Source organism: Desmodus rotundus, chromosome X, assembly GCF_022682495.2.
Source record: "Desmodus rotundus isolate HL8 chromosome X, HLdesRot8A.1, whole genome shotgun sequence".
Taxonomy (NCBI): domain Eukaryota; kingdom Metazoa; phylum Chordata; class Mammalia; order Chiroptera; family Phyllostomidae; genus Desmodus; species Desmodus rotundus.
The window spans coordinates 9,880,257-9,897,789 of NC_071400.1; the positions used below are offsets into that span (position 1 = coordinate 9,880,257).

A 17,533-nucleotide genomic window follows, 5' to 3' on the forward strand; every position below is an offset into this window, starting at 1 on the left:
CAGTGTTCGATAGTTTTCCAAGTACAGGTCTTTTACCTTCTTGGTGAAGTTTATTCCTAGGTACTTTATTTTTCTTGTTGCTCTAGTGAATGGGATTTTTCTCCTAGTTTCTGTTTCTGACATTTCATTGTTGGTGTACAGAAATGCCTTCAATTTCTGAATATTGGCTTTGTAACCTGCTATTTTGTCAAATTCACTTATTAGGTCGAGTAGTTTTTTGGTGGCATCTATAGGGTTTTCTATGTACACTATCATGTTGTGTGCATATAATGATGGTTTTACTTCCTCCTGTCCAATTTGAATGAATTTTATTTCCTTTTCTTATCTGATCATCGTGGCTAGAACTTCCAATACCATGTTGAATAGAAGTGGTGAAAGTGGACATCCTTGTCTTGTTTCTGATCTTAGTGGGAAAGCTTTTAGTTTTTGCTCATTGAGTATGATGTCGGCTCTAGGTTTCTCGTATATGGCCTTTATTATGTTGAGGTATGCCCCCTCTACTCCCACTTTGCTGAGCATTTTTATGATAAATGGGTGCTGCACCTTATCAAATGCTTTTTCCACATCTATTGACATGATCATGTGATTTTTGTCTTTCCTTTTATGTGATGTATTACATTTATTGATTTGTGAATATTGTACCATTCTTGCATCTCTAGGATGAATCCCTCTTGATCATGGTGTATGATCTTTTTAATGTATTGCTGGATCTAGTTTGCCAATATTTTGTTGAGGATTTTAGCATCTACGTTCATTAGTAATATTGGCCTGCAGTTTTTTCTCTTTGTTGTGTTTTTACGTGGTTTTGGAATTAGGATGATACTGCCCTCATAAAAAGAGTTTGGGTGTTTTCCCTGTTCTTGAATTTTTTTGGAGTGGTTTGAGAAGGATAGGAGTTAGCTCTTCCCTAAATGTTATATATAAAATTCTTGCTCTCACCCCTGGATGCACCTATCCCATTCCCCTACCACATACAGGTAACCACTGTTATACAGTGTCGGTGTTATATTTTTAAACATAAATGAACATGTGTATTTGACTTTTTCACTTGATAATACATCATTGCGTAGACTATTTCCTCATTCATTTTTATAGCAATGTAGTATTCCATTGTGTGAATGCACCAATTTATCCAGCCCCACACTAATGCGCCCCTGGGTTGCTTCCAATATTTTGTTATTATAAAATATTCTGCAATAATACATAAGCTTTTTGTTTTACATTTGCAGACATGTAGGATAATTTCTAGAAAGAAGGATCACTAAATCAAAGTGCAGTTATTCAGGCATGAGCAGAATAGGAACAATAGGCCAGGTATGGAAGGTCACCAGGTGCCTAGCAACAGGAAAAACTGGGAAAACAAGAACATTGCCCCCCAGAGTGACCTTTCCTCCCCTAGCACATTGCTGGTCATGCAGTTTAGACCCGCTGATCTTTCATATTGCTGGTCATGTGGTCTGGACCAACCCCTCATCTTTCCTTCCCTGGCATATCACTAGTTGTGTGGTTTAGACCCACTTAGAGGAGGAATAAGGGGCCAGAGAATAGCCTCATATGACTTCCATAGAAGGCCTTGCACGATCATTCCCTTAAGCATTAAGCTCTCAGGACAATGAGGTTGTGATTAGCATTAAATAATCTTAGGAACAAAGCCTCTGGTCTGTTGACCACAGAGACAGTTTTGGTTAAACTAGAGATAACATCTAGGTTTCAGCTATATTTCTGCTCCAGGCCCAGAAAAGCAGCAAAACCAGACAAAGTGACGCCACAGCTGCCTCAGGACCAGATGCAATGACCAGTGACCAGCTACTCTACTGCTAACCAATCAGTAGAGATCATGACCTTAAGAGGACACACCTGGAAAGCTGATATTCTATTGAAATCCTTCTCTGAGACCTCCCCTAAAATCAGCACCTTTGGAAAACAGATAAAACCCCTTAATATGAAAAACCCAGCACACATGTTCTTTCTCTCTCGCAGGGGTGTCCAACCTTTTGGCATCTCTGGGCCACACTGGAAGAGGAAGAGTTGTCTTGGGCCACACATTAAATACATAAACACTAACAAAAACAAAAAAATCTCATCATGTTTTAAGAAATTTATGATTTCGTGTTGGGCCGCATTCATAGCCATCCTGGGTCATGGGTTGGACAACCCTGTTGTGCCCTTCCCCACCCCGTTCTTTCCTCAGGCACATTTTCTTTGCCTTTCTTTCTCCTAATCTCCAAGGCCCCCTCTTTTACATCTGTAACTCATTTCTTTGTCCATGCAGCCCAGGTGGTTCACTTCCTCCATGGTTCACTTCTACCTCTGTGACTTTCTAAATAAACTTTTGCTTGTATTTGCATCTTGGCTTTGGATTCTTCCTTCCTCCCTCCCTTCCTTCCTTTCTCCTTAAAGATTTTATTTATTTATTTTTAGAGAGGGGGGAAGGGAGGGAGAAAGAGAGGGAGAGAAACATTGATGTGAGAGAGAAACATCGATTAGTTGCCTCTCCTATGTACCCTGACTAGGACCAAACCCACAACCCAGGCATGTGCCCTGACCTGCAATCAAATTGGCAACTTTTTGCTTTGCAAAATGATGCCCAACCAATTGAGCCACACCAGTCAGGGCTGAATTCTTTCTTAGCCAGAAAGCAAGTACCAAGGTTGCTGAATTGAAGTCCAATCACCGGCAACATTTGGCATTGTTTTGCCACTAACAAAATAATAGAGGCAACTAGAATTTTGATAAATATCTTCATGCCCTCCACAAATATGCTATTTTGTATTGTAACATTCTATAAATGCCAGCCTTCCCATAGTCCTTCCAACAAAGTTCTCTAGTACTAACTTTGTGTGATTTTATTTTGCATTTCTTTTATAAATGAGCTAGAGCATTCTTTCTTAAATTTGTCACTTGTTTTACTGGGAACTATCTATTCATGCCCATGGTTTTTTTTACTTTCTTTATTTAAAAATTTTTTATATATTAATGGAGATTAGCACTTAGTAAATATACTGCAAATATTTTCCCAAGTTTCTCATTTTTCTTTTGACTTCATTTACAGTGCTTTTTCACATGATTTATTCATAAAGCTGCATGTATGAATCTTATTATGGCTTCTCTGTTTCAAGACATAAAAAGATAAAGGTGATTTACAAATCAGTAAGGGAAAGGATCAATTAACAAATAGAAAAATTAAATAACTGTGGGGAAAAAGCAAGGATTCTGAGAATGCTGTGAAGCAGATGGTACCTGCATCCACTTGCTCCCAGCCCCAAATCAGATTTACAGTTAAATTTCAGAACAATCAACCTGAAAAACCAATTGAAAGTTAGCTAATATGAAATATTATAACTAAGGAGTACATAAGAAGCTACATAGAGACTGGTAAGAAAGGTTGAAATGCAGAGGGGGAAAGCCCCCACATGCTGGTGCAGTGGCAGCTGAGAAGCTGGAGAGACATGTGGCTGCAAAACTCCATCCCCCTAGGAGAGAGGGATCTTAACTCCATGCAGGGATCCCCAACCTAGAACAACAGAGACAGGAAGAGGAGACTGTAGAGTCTGGTGGAGGGAATCAGTGGGGATTCACCCCACCTGGGAGATTCACCGTGTACCCTCCCAGTGTAGAGCATTCGTATTATTAAAGCACCAGCCTGGGGAGATCACGGTTCAGAATCTGACTGCTGGAAAGGCCATGCTGCCACACTCAGGTCCTGCAGAGAGGTATGCTGGATACAGCCAGCAGGGAGTTTAGGAGGCCTTTGAAGACCCAGACAGCCAGTGACTTAACTGAATGGCTTGGGAAAGAGGACCCATCTTCCCCACCTCAGAGGGCACAGCTGGAGCCCTTCCCCCACCTGCTGAGCCACTCACCTGCCCCGTCCTGCTTTGTTTGGAGGTGCAGAGGAGCTGCACAGGGCAGAGACTTTCAGCCCCATCCTGCAGTACTGGCCAGCACAGGGGAACCACATCAAGCTGGGGCTTTAAGCCCCAGCCTACTGGGTTAGGACCTCCTGGGGAAGGGAAACTTTTGGTGCAGCATCCCCCCTCCCTGCCCCCCACTTAGACCAGCCACGCAGAGAGGTTGGAGTGTGGCACAGAGCTGGGGTTTTCGGCCCTATCCTGCTTGCTTCCGCTGCAGGCTGGGGAGCTTCACAGAGTTGGAATTTTCAGACTGTGTCTGCCAAGAGGCTTCTGTTCCGGGGCCAGATGGGCAAGTGCTGTGCTGCATGGATTTATTGCAGGGAGGCAAATCCAACCTGCCCTGTAACTTACACCTGTGCTACCCCAGGAAGGGGAAGAAGTGCCCACCAACTCCCAAGGTTTGTGGGCACCACACCAATGGGAGATTGTTTAGATCAGCCCTGCCAAGTCCCCGATACCTTGGCTGGGAACATGTCTGTGGAAGGAAAGGAGAGTGGCTCAGAACAGGGATATTCAAAGTGTTAGACCCTCAGAGGCGATTGTCTAGGACCAGGACCAAGAGCTCACTCCTGTGGCCTCCATTAGCATTATGCCCAATTGGAGACTCTTCTGATCTATCCCTCTGAACCCAGGAGGACTGAACTTGCTCCTGCAAAGGGGATGGCTGGCTGTACCCATACTGAATCACCAGCAAGCCCCCTGGGGGAACTAGAGATGGTGTCTCTGGCAGAGGGTGAGGGGTTTGGCTTTCAAGAAGGTAATACTTTCCCCTCATTGAGTGCCTGACTGCATGACCTCCGAGTAGAGGACCCAGCAGCCCTATCTCAACTAGCCTGGGCTCATTCTACAGTCTTTCTTCAGAAGCCTCTAGAGAAAAACCAGGCAACCTCAGGGGGAGGCAGAGTAGGCTGAAAGGTGGAGGAGGGCCTCAGGGAGCCTCTGTTCTTTTACAGACCTGCCCTAGCTCTAAGCACAAAGAAGCCGACCCTTTTGCACAGATTGGCCCCCACCGTGCACACCCAGGTCCAGTAGACAAACAGTGAACAGTGTGGTAGCTACAGACAGGTAGCCCAAGTCCAGTTTACACACATCTGACAGCGAGCTGTATCTGAATCCCATCCAAGTGGACCAGAACCAACAAAACCAGTGGTGGGCTTCAGACCACAGCACAGTTCGACCCAACTAGCCACACAAGCAGAACATCCAAAGGGGGATTCCTGCAGGCACCATATCCTGCTGGGAACAACCCCGCCTGGGGTGGGGGCCAGCCCCTGCACAGTGTTTCATACATGGTGATTGAGGTTTACTCTTACAGTCACTCAGCTTGAAGGATTAATTCCGATAAAAAAAAAAAAGGTAACTAGGAATACATTTAATCAAGGAGGTAAAAGACCTGTACTCAGAAAACTATAGGACCTGGAGAAAGAAACTGAGGAAGATACAAATAAGTAGAGGCATATACTGTGTTCATGGATCGGAAGAATTAACATCATTAAAATGTTCATTTTACCCAGAGCAATCTATAGTTTTAATGCAGTTCCTATTAAAATGCCAATGACATGTGAAAAATGCCAATGGCATATTTCACAAATCTAGAACAAATATTGCAAAAATTTATATGGAACCAAAACAGACCTCAAATAGCGCAGCAATCTTGAGAAAGAAGAACAAAGTTAGAGGAATCACAATACCTGATATCAAACTATACTATAAGGGCACTGTAATCAAAACAGCCTGGTACTGGCATAAGAACAGATACATAGATCAATGGAACAAATAGAGAATCCAGAAATAAACCCACGCTTTTATGGTCAACTAATGTTTGACAAAGGAAGCAAGAGCATGCAATGGAGTAAAAAGAGTTTCTTCAATAAGTTGTGTTGGGAAAATTGGACAGATAGGTGCCAGAAATGAAACTAGACCATAAAATTACACCATGCACATGAATAAATTCAAAATCAATAAAAGATTTAAATGCAAGTTGCAAAAGCATAAAAATCTTGAAGCTCAGACATCTTGTGTAGTAATATTTTTGCTGATATATCTGCTGGCAAGGTAAACAAAGGAAAAATAAACAAATGGGACTACATCAAATCAAAAAGCTTCTGCACAGCTAAATTTAATGTAGTCTTTCTGCACACCCAGTCAGAGCACCAAACTCGTGACCCTTTGGTTCACAGGCCGGGACTCAATCCATTGAGCCGAACCAGCTGAGGCAAGAAAAGGAATTATACCCCCAATATCCTTAACATTTTTACCACTCCTTAAAAAGAACTATTTCAATGTTGTCTTCAAAGTGCTTTCCATTGTAGTAAGCCTCTTTTCCCTTGGCACATAAGGGAAACTTCCTTATTTTCTGAGCCCAAGAATACCGTCAAATTTCCAACCCCCAGCTGAGTAGCCTAGGTAACAGCGGGTCAGGATGACAGGCTTACAGTTCATAAGCACTCAAGTTTTAATATGCATAAGCTAGTAAGAACTAGAACTGAATTTCTAAGGATTCATAAGGAAGCAGAAACGATGAGTAAGCAGAAGCTCTAGGGTAGAGAAGAAAATTGAATGTCAAAATGGCAAAACTATCAGAGGCAAGGTGGTAGAACAGAAATGCAGTATAAACATGGGCCCATAAAAGAGAGGGTTTCTTCAGATGCCTCCATTTCTTTTTTTAAAACAAATATTTTATTGTTGTTCTATTACAGTTGTTCCTCCATTTCTTGATGGAGTTCTAGTTCCTATCCCAGACAGGCATAGCCATTTACCAGTTTTTTGATGGATTTCCAGTAAAAGCCCTAGCTTCTTACTGCTCACTATCCCTTATAACCTTGCAAATCACGATCCCCTCATTGGATTTACCATTTGTGTTCATTATAACAAAAACCTTACAAAACCAGAAGCAAAAATATAAAAATGTATAATGTAAATCTGGCCTTTGTCCCTGTTGGTTGCAGAATGCTCCAAAAACCTGAGAGATGGGAGTGTTCTTTTGTTATTTATAATAAGCCCCTTTTGACCACCTTTGAGTTTATGCTGAGGAGTTGACTCAAGGTGGGCCCCTTAGATAGTTTTGAGAGTGAAGGGATGGCCATGCTAGAAAAACCAAGCACATGAATAGAAAGTTGAACCTTTCAGCCCCAGCCCCTAGACCTCCAGGGAGAGAAGAGGGTTTGGAGACTGAACTTAATCAAGTGGCTAATGACATAATAAATCCCATAAAAAACTCTGGACTCCCAGAACTAGCTGGTTGGTGAATACTTTGATGTGCCAGGAAGGTAACATGTCCTGAGTCCAAGGGAAGAGAACATAGAAGCTCCTTATCCAGGATCCTTCCAGACCTTGCCGTATGCATCTCTGATTTGGCTGCTCCTGAGTTTGTAGCCTTTATAATAAAACTATAGGTTCAGGAAATTCTAGGAATTCTTCTAGAAAATTAACAAATCTGAGATGGTAATGGGAACCCCCGAATTTAGCCAGTTGGTAAGAAGTACTGGTGGCCTTAAGATTTTGTGAAGGGAAGGCAGTCTTCAGGAAAACTTTGCTCTTAAATTGTGAGAACTGGTATTAACTCAGGGTAGTTGGCATCACAGTTAAATTGAATTGCAGGACAGCCAGTGTCAGAACAGTATCGATTTCTCATTGTGAACCCACTAACTAAATTTTTTCCAAGATAGCTAATAATTAAGAAAAAAATCAAAGAAACCAAAACACCCCAGAAGAAATAATACACAAACCTGTTTCAAAAGATAACCAATGTGAAAATTTTAGTCTATGGACTGCAACAGTTTTAACTTTACCAGGAAAATGCATCAAAGAGGTTACAGCAATTCCTTCAATTACTGATAAGGGGGAAAACAGTATTACCTGAACCAAATTATGCCCAGATAGCACATTGATTCTGTTTTTAAATCCTGTCCAGTGGAGAAGCCTGTTATTTCAAATTAGCTTTCAGTTTGATAGTTAAATTTATGTGAAACTTGAACAAAAATATAATATTCACTTGGATTTCCTTTTCTTTTTAATCCTCAACCAAGGATGTCTTTATTGATTTTTGAGATAGAGAGAGAAACACCAATCGGTTTCCTCCTATATGCACCCAGACCGGGGCTCGAACCCACAACCTAGGTATGTGACGTGACCAAGGATCAAACCTGCAAACTTTTGCTGTACAGGACAATACTCCAACCAACTAAGCCACCCAAATAGGGCTGGACTTCTTTCTTAAAGAACGATTCCTTGAATGTCAATTTCCAAATTAATATCCGGGGAAGGAATGACACCCAAAATTTAAAATTAACACACTTCTTCTCAGTTAACTATATGCAACAGTATGGGGACCAAAAAATGAAGCAAAAAAAATAGCCAATATATCAAATTTTTTGTTAAATGTACTTTTCAGATAAACGTAGGTCACTCTTTGACATAATCCTAAAAGCTCCCAAATTTTTTTACATTCCCCAAACATAACAGAAATCATGTGTTTAAATTCACTCTAATCAATGGCTTGCTTCTTCCTTTAAAACCAGGGTCTGACTGTAATGACTTATAGAATGCTCTGACTTTGATCTACTATTATACATTCAAGTGTACACAGAACAGAGTCAACATAGCAGGCCTGAGACGACTATGCTCAGAAAGGCTTACTTCCAAGTTTGGCCTATGGTTGGCATCTGGAAACTTTCCTGGTAAACAGTTCCCTACACTGAAAGAAAGTTTTCTGCCCTAACTGGTGTGGCTTAGTTGGTTGGGTGTCCTACCACAAAGCTAAAGGTCGTTGGTTCAATTCCTGGTCAAGGCACATGCCTGGATTGTAGGCCCAAGCCTCAGGGTCCTCAGTTGGGCTGTTTGAGAGGCAGCGAGGCAACCGATTAAGTTTTCTCTCTCACAATGATGTTTCTCTCCCTCTCTCCCTCCCTTCCCCTCTCTCTAAAAAATAAAGAAATAAAATCTGATTAAAAAAAGGAAAACTTTTCCTACCTCATAAGGCTGGCTCACTGTACCTAGACTGCTTGTATAAATAATGTGAATCATGCTGAACACCTACTTTCCTTCTGGAAGTCTGTAATTTTGCTACGTGCCTATGTGACCATCCCACAATTAAAAACCTTGTCCGCCGAGTCTCTTAACAGGCTTCCTAGGGGAAACATTGCACAAGTTCCTTGAGGACCCTTCCCCTTCTGTTATGCTAATCTTAGAAAGGCTGTGTGTCTTTCCTATGTTGCTGTAAGAAGTGTATATGCTGATTCTTGTGATCTAGTGACCCCCACAATGTACCATCTGACTTTTTAATATTAAGATGCCAAATTATTTAGATGCCAAATGTTAGGGAACATTTATTTTCTTCCTAGTTTCAAATAGGATTTTCACAACCACAATTAAATATAATACATATTTACATTATAACTAATAGATGCTTTGGTTATAATTGTCACATTTTTTAATTACTGGATTAGAACTATTAATGAATGAGGTTACATCTACAGAACTTAACTCACAGCTTAGTAAGTACTTTTGATTTAGAACAAAAGGTCAACCTGGTTTTTAAACAAAAACAATTCATTTGGGGGGGAAGGATACCCTTCTCTAAAAAAGAGAAAAGAAAGAATAGAAAAAGTACATTTGTTTCTTAAACTTGTTCCCAGTGAGACATTTTTCTTCTTTAGTGATGCAGAAGTTCTTTTTAGATATTAACCTGTTATTCCCAGTTAAAATATATTATATTTTACTTTGTAATGGTGTTACTATCAAGTTCTAGGCTACTAAAAGCATGCACTCATATTTTTCAATTATAAATACTTCATGCAATTCTCTCTCTACTTGGACAACTTCAAGGAGTGTAAAAACCCTTTGGTGGCCCTTTGGAGCTAACTTCCAGCAACCTGTACCTCAGGATCAAGACAAAGCAAAACATGCTGCTACCTCTAAACCAGGGGCGTCAGACTCATTTTCACCAGGGACCACATCAGCCTCACTGTTGCCTTCAAAGGGCTGAATGTCATTTCAACTCCTTAAAGTTAAGGAGTAGTTACATTTATACAGTCCTAAAATTATTTCGGTCCTTTGAAGGCAACCACGAAGCTGATGTGGACCCCGCTGAAAATGACTTTGATACCCCTGCTTTAAACTAACTAAAGTAATTCTGTAGGTACAATTAGAAAATAAGCCCCAGCTGGTGTGGCTCAGTGGACTGAGTGCCAGCCTGCCAACCAAAGAGTCACCAGCTCAATTCCCGGTCAGAGAACATGCTTGGGTTGCAGGGCAGGTCCTCGGTGAGGGGCACGCAAGAGGCAACCACACATTGATGTTTCTCTCCCTCTCTTTTTCCCTCCCTTCCCGTCTCTCTAAAAATAAATAAATAAAATCTTTAAAAAGATACTATTTAGAAAATGAGGTATTTTCTCCTAACTAACTATAACCACTGCTTTTTTATTATCACAATCCCTTCTCTAAATACTTCCAAATGCATACTTCCACTCATGTCCGGTGTCAGGAACAAGTCCACACTAACAATCTTTCGTTAGGCTCTTTTTCATGAGAACAAACCATGCTTTAGGGCCCGAAGAGAATTCATCGCAGCTTCTGTGACTAAAAATTACAGTTGGTAAGGAAATGATAAGTGGCATTCACTATAGCTCACATATAATGAGAGGTAACCTTAATAGCAATTTCTTAATTTGCTACAAGAAACATACCCATCAATGTAACCATGTAATGGGGTATAGGCTTAATGGGGGTGTAGGCTGAAAGGCCCCAGGATCCCCCCACAAGCCTAGCTTGGGGGCCTGGGAATAGCAGCCACACAGGGATTGAGTTATTTTGCATATCAATAACAGCAGACTAGCTAGGGAGATGGGCGTGACTTTGACCCGTTGTATAACTGGGAGGCAGCTCTCCCAGTTATAGCACCTGTGCAAGAGCTTGGAAATGGTTTGCTCCACACTAGGGGGCAGAAGAAACCACACTATTGGCAGATGTAGCCGATTGTGGGAGGAGTCGGAAATGGGGTTAGGAGGAAGATCGGCGCTTGAATTTAACCCCAGGCGCAGAAATCTTGCTGGGGCTTAACAACCGGAGTGGAGATGGGGCTTCCTTGACCACTAGTTTAGGAAAAGAATGCAGAAGGCCCACCGGCTCACCATGAGGGTGAGGTTTTGGATTAAGAACAGGAGTCCATCTGAACTATGGACTTCTATTTCTTTTCCCGAGATGCAATACTCCTGACTGGCCTGGTTGGGCAAAGAGGAGAGGCAGGACTGTGTGTATTTGTGGGTGTTTTAAAGGGACTTTGGTGTTTAACGGCAACATTCTGCCGTTATACTGTATAACGTATATACTGTATACAGTATAATGTATAGTGTTATACTGTATATTGTATATAGTGTATAACATTCACAGTTATACTGTAAACCTGTATAACTGTGAATAAATAGTTTCTTTCCTTTTTACCGAACCCTGGTATTGAGAGCCACAGTTCCTAACACAGTGGCGGGCAAAGAACCATAGTAAAAAAAGACCCCAGGGGAGGGGGGTTGTTTCTGTAACAACCAGAACACTTGTTTTCACATGCAGAGCATATTCTTTTTCTGTAACCAAATTATAACCATAAAATTGCTTAATCAACACAGAATCTGAATGGGTGGCACAATTAGATAAAATAAATTCTCAATAACAAAGACAGCCTGACATTCAAGAAATGTATATACCAAAAATTTAATAGTGGTTTTAGTTGAATGATGGGATTATAATTTATCTTAACTGTATTCTTGATATCCTTGTGATACCCGAATTAGTTATAAGTACCTCTTTATTAGCAGGAAAAATAGCACTTCCTTTTTAAATGAACTACAAATAAAACCAGTTATTAAAAGAAAAATCTAATTAATTGTTACTACATACAACATAAAATAAAGAATACCATAAGAAATATTAGGGATCCACATAATGAAAATTATGATTAGGACATAAGACTTGAATAAGTGTTTCTAGAAGAGAATAAATGTTTCAAATGTGAACTCTGACCAAATGTATTTACAAATGAAATGCTATTACAATATCCCCAAGTGAATTTTTAAATCATTTTTTATTGTTATTCTATTACAGTTGTCCCAATTTTCCCCCCTTTGCCCTCCTCCACCCATCCCCACCCCAACTCCCACAGTCAATTCCCACATTGTTGTCCATGTCCATGGCTCATTCATACATGTTCTTTGTTTAGTCCCTTCTTCTTTCCACCATTATCTCCTGTCCCCTCCCCTCTGGTCACTTGCAGTCTGTTCCATGTTTCTATGCCTGTCGTTCTATTTTGTTCATTAAGTTTATTTTTGTTCATGAGATTCCTCTTATAAAACAGAAGTTTACAAAGTAATTCTTAAATTCAAGTTAATGATGAATTGGAGAATAGTAGCTATGCAAATACTGAGAAAGAATAAGAAATATTACTGTAAACAAGGAGGGAATAGGCCAGGGGTCAGCAACTACAGCCAATAGGTCAAATCTGGCTGGGGGCAGATTTTGCATCCATTACCTATGGTTGATTCTCCAAATGAATAATTACAACAATAATTTCAATAACGACTGTGTGGCCCACAAGGCTAAAGTATGTACTATCTGGACTTTTATAGAAAATGTTGCCTTGGCTGGTGTGGCTCAGTGGACTGAGTGCTGGCCTGCGAACCAAAGGGTCGCCGGTTTGATCCCCAGTCAGGGCACATGCCTGGGTTGTGGGCCAGATCCCCAGTAGGGGGTGTGAGAGATGCAACCACACATTGATGTTTCTCTCCCTGTCTTTCCCCCTCCCTTCTCCTCTTTCTAAAAATAAAATCTTCTTTTTAAAAAAGAAAATGTTTGCCAACTGTTGTAACAGACATTTCAATTATGCTGTCATGCCCATAGTTTCTTCTCTAAGGGAGTTCATGAAGGCCAAGAGAAAGCAAGTTTACAAGGTACTACAACCCATGAGTACAAGTAAGCAGAATCTACAAGTAGAGAAATAAAGGTCGGAGAAACCAATTAATAGCAAAAGCATGAAGAGTGGAAAGGAGCTTTAAAAATACTGATGCCCAGAGCCACTCTAGACCAATTAAATCACAATGTGTTGCTCTGATTTATTTTTAAAGTTCTCACCTTGATTCTAATGTACAGCTCTAATAGAGAACCACTGAGCTAGGAGGGAAGCAAATACAGAGTGGCTGAGTGATGTCAGTAGTGTAGCAGAGTGTTGATCCAAAACTACCTGCTGTTAAGGTGCCCAGAGTTTCTTGAATCCAGTTCCCATACTCAATATTATTCTTGTATTTAGATTCCCATTAGATCCTCATCTTCCTCCTTGTTCTACATGTATACACATAATAAACCACTGTTAATGAGGCAGGATATGTGATTCATTTCTTCAGACCAAAAGAGCCAACTTGGTTTAGAAATTTGTATCAGATATATACTAGTATGAAATAGACCCTCAGCAGAAATATGAAACATTTGGAATTGTTAGGATGTGACTATAGATTGAAAACCACACACAATTTACTCCATATACCAGGATGAAACATTTTGTTTTGTTTTGTTTTCAGAATTCCAGGTTATGTTGTGGAAAAGCTACTAATTATACAATTGCTTTTGTGACTCATACATGCACCCATTTAGGGTGAAATTCTGAGGCAAATGGTAGTGGCTGTATTATAGTAACTTCGAAGAAATAAGTAAAGCAGGGTTTGAAAGTTGTTCTTGCAATGATGTGCAAATTCTGATATAGCCACGAGGTGGTAAACCTGGAAAGCACAATTTTGTCTGTTATAGTCAGACATGATGCTTAGTTATCATTCAACAAATATGGAATACCATGGAGTAGGTCTTGAAGTTGAGAAGCATTGAACTAAATGTGTCAGTTCAGATCCCTACCAAAAGTACACCTACTTCTCTCTAAAGATTACCACCCTTGTCCATTGTCCCAGCTGTAGCGCAGCTCTTGAAGACCAGGGTTGGGTTTTTTGGGGGTTTTTTTTCACATTATCCGATATTACATCCTCTCCACTGAGCATAGTTGATGGGACCAAGCCATACATTGCCAGCAGCCTATGATATGTCTAAGCATGAAGAAGTGGGGCACAAATAAAGATGAACCAGGACAATTAGGTTCTTAGTCATTGGAATTTGAATAGAACAATGAGAACTAAGTTGTTAGCGGTAAAAGCTGAAACTAAAAGCCTCACCAAAGATAGGTTAATAGCAAAGCCAGACAAGGAAGAAGATGAGTGAGAAAACCCTAAATGATAAGGTTTGTGAATAGGAAGAAGAGCTGAATCAAGTCAATGAAACAGCAGAAAAGGTCCACGAACTCCACTTGTTTAAGTCCATAGAGCTGCCACAGATGCAGTTCCAGGCCACACTATTGTTAAGATTCTTATGAAATTCTGATCTTCCCTACTGTAGGTACATTATGTAGGGGGTCCAGAACTAACTACCCCAAGAAGTGCCTCTGTGGTATACAGATTGTTTTTAGCTGAAGACAATTTTATCTTCAGCCCAAGAGAAACTTCTATCCCTCCCTTTAACTACCTAGAACTTGGATTAGGGGCCTTGCCCATAATAAGAAATCATCACAGGAACTACTATAAAGGACACATGGACAAAATCAAGGGGGAGGGTAGAGGTGGGGGAGGGAGGGGGGTTCAGCGGGGGTGGGGTGGAGGGATGGGGAGAAAAGGCACACAACTGTAATTGAATAACAATAAAAAATTAAAATTATATATATAAAAAAGAAATCATCAGCCACAGTCTTTTTGGCACACTTATATGGCAGGGCAAACTTCTATTTACTAAACATCTACTCTCCTTAGCATCCTGCAGTGACCCTTTGAAGACCCCAAGGCACATAACCTCTTCCCTAACTCGGGATGTCTTGTATCTCCATTCCCCTTTCCATCTCTGAACCTCTCTTGTGTGATGGGTCTCTGACTCTCTCACGTATGCAGCCTTTCCATACATATGTATGCCTTAAATTTGGTTCTTTTCTCTTGATAATGTCCCATGTCTTTTTTGGTTATTAGAACCTCCGGTGTAGAGGAAAGTGTTTTTCCTCCACACTTACTATGTGTCTCTATATGTAAACATTTATTTCTTGAGCTAAGCCTGTGTGTTAGTTACCTCTTGAAACCAGAAGTCCTATGTAATTTAGAAAATTGTATAGACTGTGCTACGTAAATAAACCTTCAGTAGGAATGTGAAATATTTAGACCTGGTTGTTATATATTTGTTGGTGGGGTAGTGAACAGATAGATATACCCCATCACAACCTAGGCTGGAATGTTAAGAGCCTATAGGAACTGTGGCAAAGTTATCATCATGGAACCACACATCCAATGAAAGTAAGTTTTGGTACAATTACAAAAGCAGAAAACACTCAAGTGGTCAAGGAAGGTCACAGATAGGTGGGTGCTTCTGCAATTGGCAGGTAAACTTCTAAAATGATGTCATAATGTAAGTTTAGATTATAGTATTTGGCTGTGACTTAGTTACTTTACAACATTTCTGCTTAAGTAAGAGCTGGAAAAGTATAGATAGATGCATGTTTAGAAATGAATGTATGAAATGAGGGGCATATGTGCTTAGTGGTCAAGATGTAGAAATGCAATACAAACACATGTGAATCAAGTGATAGCCACTCACAGTCCTATCTAAGGCCAACTGTCCCATCCATAGTTCTAGTAAAGAGGCAGTCCTAGAAAGCAATGGATTTTAAAATGTGACTTGTCCTGTCACTCAAAGCAGAATGTACCAGCAGTGGGACACACTACATCTAAGTGTGGTGTCATTGAATGACTTAGAAAGTGACTACCCAAGCAGAAGTGAGTTAAGCCACTGAAATTCTTGCACTGAGAAATAAAGTTTCTGAAATGCAAAAAGAGTGAGGCCCAAAAGAGTTGAATCTTAAAGGACAGACTTGGGAGATATATCCAAGGACACTGTAGCAATAAGCAAGGTTTAGTGATGAGTACTGGAAAGTTTATGAGGAAGCAAAATACAAACAAAGCCAGGAGGTAAACTAAAACTTGAGTAAGCAATGAGGAAGGTAAAAAGAAGCAGAGACAAAAAGGAATTCAGACACGTGATGTACAGCAGGATGTCTACGGTTAATACTGTATTGAATAGTGAAAATTTCCTAAGAGAGTAAGTTTCAGGTGCTCTCATCACACCCAAAAAATGGTAAGTAGGTGAGATGATAACATTTGACTATTTCACTATGGAGATCAAATCATCATGTTGTATAGTTGAAATATAGACTTTTTTTATTTTAAAAAATGATGTTAAAGGTGGCATACTGGATGAATGACACAAAGCTTGGTTGCAAATATTTCCAGATCTGTCTTGGAACCATTTCCAATCCAACTGTTTTATTCAGAAAGGAAACAGAATTTTATTTATTTTATTTTTATTTATTTAAAAAATTGTATTTATTTATTTTTAGGCAGAGGGGAAAGGAGAAAGAGAAACATTGATGTAAAAGAGAAACATCAACTGGTTGCTCTCATACACGCCCTGACCAGGGATGGAACCCACAACCCAGGTATGTGCCCTGACCCGGGATTGAACCAGACACCTTTTGCTTTGTGGACCTGCACCCAACCAACTGAGTCACACCAGTCAGGGCTGTTTTCTTTATTTTTTAATTGTCTTTATTCAAATTCAAAATTTTCTTTATTTGGACTCTGTGGGATCTTAGTCTACCTTAAAGGCTGGCCATACACAGCCATGGACGATACCAATTGCCAGCTGGCCCAACAGAAGTCTGTTTCTTGAAAATAAATAACAGAAATTGCTAACAAGATTCTAGCCACAACTGAAGCTGACTGAGAATGTGAGTTTTCCAGAATTGGTTAGGGTGTCACAACAGGGAATAAGGAAGTAAGAATCTCCCAACATGTTAGAATAGAATGATAATAGTCACCAGTAGTCCATGACAAAGCTGCTAATTGGGTATTTAAAGCCATCGGGTATTGTGAGGGATCTGGCAACTGCTGCAAATAGAGCAACTTCTGTTTTTCTGTTAATGGCCAGTTAGTAAATATTTGAGGCTTTGCAGGCCACTTGGTCTCTGTCACAACCACTCTATTCTGCCACCAGTACCATAAAAGCAGCCAGAGACAATATATAAATGAATGTTTGGCTGTGTTCCAATAAAACTGAAATCTGAATCTTATATAATTTTTGCATATCATGAAATATTATTCTTTTTGGTTATTGTCAACCATTAAGAAATTTAAACACTATTGTTTGTTCATAGGATCTTAAATTTAAAAAAAAAAAAGCAATGGGCCACATTTGCCTTGTGGGCTATAGTTTGTTGCCCCTTCATATACAGAACTGGAAGATTGCATCAAAGATGGTCATACAACCTCTTTTAAATTGGAAGATGTTATATTTAACATGTCCAAGGATATTCTGATGACTTGTGTGAATTTGCTGTTTAATGAGCTATCCTTATTCTGTTTTTTACCATCTTAACCATTTTAAACGTACAGTTCAGCAGTGTTAAATATACTCACATTGTTCAGTAAACATTCTCCAAACCTTTTTCATTTTGCAAAACTGAAACTCTATACCCATTAAACAACTTCCCATTCCTCCCCTCT

General features: G+C 40.1%; 1 protein-coding gene across 17 annotated transcripts in view; it reads left to right on the top strand.

The window, feature by feature from the left end:
* ZCCHC13 (zinc finger CCHC-type containing 13) overlaps positions 1 to 17,533 on the top strand; it is a 171,285-nt gene that overhangs the window by 118,185 nt on the left and 35,567 nt on the right. For 9 of the 17 annotated variants that reach the window (XR_011650765.1, XR_011650775.1, XR_011650760.1 and 6 more), the window contains one exon: positions 16,369 to 17,504. The exons of 4 other annotated variants lie outside the window; for them this stretch is intronic. The gene's annotated coding sequence lies outside the window, so the exon portion shown is untranslated. Of the gene's footprint in view, positions 1 to 1,731; positions 12,210 to 16,368; positions 17,505 to 17,533 lie in introns of those variants that run through there. 4 more of the 17 variants (XR_011650762.1, XR_011650761.1, XM_053917432.2 and 1 more) reach the window with 2 other exon arrangements.